This window comes from Mus musculus, chromosome 9, assembly GCF_000001635.26.
Source record: "Mus musculus strain C57BL/6J chromosome 9, GRCm38.p6 C57BL/6J".
Classification (NCBI taxonomy): Eukaryota; Metazoa; Chordata; class Mammalia; order Rodentia; family Muridae; genus Mus; species Mus musculus.
The window spans coordinates 57,557,273-57,560,943 of NC_000075.6; positions in this window are offsets into that span (position 1 = coordinate 57,557,273).

Consider the following 3,671-nt stretch of genomic DNA (forward strand, 5'->3'; position numbering starts at 1 on the left):
AATTAATTTGGAAGGCATACAACTCAGCAATGTATTATTAGTCTCCCACCCACCAGCTTTGTTGTACACTTTACCGTCACCTCTGATTAAAACCCCCACAATGGGTTAAGACTGACTGTGCCCTGACAAGAGCTGCTTTCGGTTCTCTTTCTCCATCTTAAACAGCAAGGTTAGCTATTCCTAAGAAAAGGAACTAAGAAGACAAACTCTAAGACTTCTAAAAGTTCAGTAAGTCTAATTTAGATTTCTAGAACACAGGACAGCTGATGGCCAAAGATTCGCTGATCTTGTTCTTTGATTGCAAATTCAGCCATTGTGGGAGGGGAAGTGGCACATACCTCTAATCCCAGCCCTTGAAAGGTAGGGACAGGAATATCAGACACTGAAGGGCATTCTCAGCATAATAGCCAGTTTGAGTCCAGTCTGGGTTCTGTGAAACCCTGAATCATTTTTTTTTAATTAAATTAAAAATGAAATAATGCCTAACCTACAGAGAAAGAGTGTGCTTGTCTAAGAATGTCACAAGGGCTGGTGCATCAGGAAGAGAGGGCTTGGTCACCTTGTGCAATGTCATAGTTTTCTTGTTTTATTTATATTTTTTTCTTTATTGAATGTAAGCATATGTGTGTGCAGAGGCTCACGCCAGTTCATGCAAGTGTGGAGGGCAGAGGCTGATGTTGGGAATGAGATATTCTTCACCTTATTTTTTTTCTCTTGCTCTTCTTTATTTCTCTTGTGGAACCTGGAGCTTACCAGTTACCTAGATTAGCTGGCCAATGAGCTCCCAGAATCCTCCTGTTTCTACTTTCTCAGCACGAGGATTACAGGTATACCTCCATGACCAACTTTTTACATGGTTTCTGGGTCTCTGAATTCAAGTCTTCATGTTTGTATAGAAAACACTTTACCAACAGGGCTTCCTCCTCAGCCTCTTTTTTATCTATCTATCTATCTATCTATCTATCTATCTATCTATCTATCTATCTATCTATCTACCTACCTACCTATCTATCTATCTATCTATCTATCTATCTATCTATCTATCTATCTATCTATCTATCTCTGTGAGACAGAGTCTCATGTAGCCCGGATTGGCCTTAAACTCCATATGTAGCTGAATACGATCTTGAACTTCTGATCCTCCCTCCTATGTATGGGTGTTTTGTTTGCATGTATGTCTGTGAACCACATGTGTGCCAGAGAAAGCCAGAAGAGGACATTGGATCATTCCCTAGTACTGGAGTCACAGATGATTGACAGCTGTCCTGTGGTGCTGGGAATGAAATCAATATCTTCTGGATCAGTAGCCCCGTGCTCGCAGCAACTAAGTCATCACTCCAACCCCACAAATATTGGCTTTTAATTGACAAGCAAATGGACCGGAGTCTGGTAGCAATATTGAAAAACATATGTCTCCCTTTCTTAGCCCAAAGCTCCTTGGAATTTGTGGGGGCAGTCTCCATATTGGTTATTACCAAGTTTCATTGCTTCTTCACCAACTCAGCATGCTGCTGAGCCTTGGCACTGTAGATGGGGAAGTGAGAGAACCACACTCTACAGACCAGTCTCCTCTCAGGATACAGACAGCTAAGCGTTCTGCCCTTGGACGGTATCTGGAGGGCTCAGGGACAGAGGACAACACGCATTTGAGTCCCTTTTTCATTCTCTCAACTTTAGGATGTTTTCTGGTGGTCCTGAGCCCAGCATAAATGAATAACTAGAACATACATGGGGAGAAGGGTAAGGGAAATTGTTCAGTGGCAACGTGTTTTACTTCCCAAGGCTGCTCACCTGTGTGGTGTATCTTACTTAGCTGAAGGGCAGAACCAGTCTCTGACAGAAGTCTCTGATTTGAGGGTCAGGGTCCTGAGGGAGAGTCTCCAGCTGCAGGGCAGATGAAGACGAATTCTCTCCAGATGTGGAGAGCAGAGTCTGGCTCTTGGTCTCCACTCACATTCTGTCCATTGAGTGTCATGGAGTTCTAGGACTGCGTCTAGTTATCTTGAGTGGGTGATATCGCACTGGGTTCTGGTTATTGAGTGGATATCTGCTTTGGGTGTATTGGGATTCCTGGCTAAGCAATTTTTACATGTCAAAAAGGCTTTTTTTTTGTCTTTACTATTCTCATTGTACATTGGTACTAGTTAGAAGAGACAGCATGTACAAAGGCCATGAGACAAGAGAGAATAGGGAAGTTCCAGGAACTGAAAAGCCACTAAAGAGTAGAATGAAGAAGTGTAGGCAAAAGAAGGGGTGAGAAGAGATGGGGACTACACATTCAAAAAGACTCTGAGGGCAAACTAAACAAGTGGACTTCACACAGCAGAATGGTTTAGGGGTGAGGGTGCTTGCTGCTGTGCCTGGTGACCTGAGTTCAGTCCCTGAAAATCACATAAATGTGGGAGGAGAGAACCAACTCCACATTAGCCCCTAACACATGCGCTCCCATCCACCCCTCATGTGCACACAGCATCACTACTACCACTACAAGAATGACTACTACTACCACCATGACTATTAAAAAAAAAAAAAAAAAAAAAAAAAGCTTAAACGAGATCACTGGGTAGTTCTGAAGTGGACCTGTCAGATTACTGTTGATAAACTCCCCAGGATGTAGAAAGATGATGTCTTCATTGTAAATAGTTTTGTTTGAGATTCTTAGGAAATATCTTGGAAAAGGACATGAACATTCAAGCTTTAAGCCTGATTCATTTTACTCTAACATAAAATATACACATAGTAAAGGAATATTAACTTTATGTCAACAGCCTTTAACAGTAAATGGTAATTATGCTGGAATTTTTTTTTTCTTAGCTGGTGAGAAGAGTATCAATCAGACTCTAGGATGAGAGATTCCTCAAACCTACAAACAATAAAAAGGCAACAAAACCAAGAAAAGCAAACCAACCTGCCAAAAACCCTGGAAAAACAATAACCAAACAACCAAAAGCAAACAAAACAAAACAAACAAACAACCCCCCAAATAAAAACAAAACAAACAAACCAAAACCACAAAAATCAAAAAACCCATCTGGTTGCAACACAAGAATAGACCAATCAGTAGCGCTGTTCTATTCCAGGGTAAGAAACGATTCAAGCTAGATTTCACAGCGGCCCGAAAGACATGGATAAATAAGTTTGTGAGTTTGTGAGTGAATTAACTACCACCTCTAGGATATCTATGAAATCACAGGAGGGTGGAGCCTAAAAGAAATCCTGCTTATCTAGGGCAGGGGTTGATGCAAGGTCTTCCAGCTTTATCCTGGAGCACAGTTGTTCAGATAACTCCTGTTTGACATGTCTCCCCTGTCCTTTTGGTCCGGGACTTGCTCGAACGCCTCAATTTTGCCCTCTAGGAATGAATGCATGATCCTTTCCTGCCAGTCCTTTATTTGGAAGCTCAAAATAAATACACATAGGAAGGAAGACATCAGAAGAGATTCTGCACCGGAGGACTAAGTGGATAGAAGGTTTGGGTATGTAGCTCAAGGCTACACCTATGTCTATTATTCGTGAGACCCTGGATTCTATCCTCAGCATCTCTGGAGATAAAAAGAAAGTGGATGGAGACAGAATGAATAACCTTCGCTTTCTAATAGGCTGGGCAGGGGCGGAACGGACCTTTGTGACGTCCAGGGCCACGCCCCCACAGAGGGCGCTACGCCTGCGCC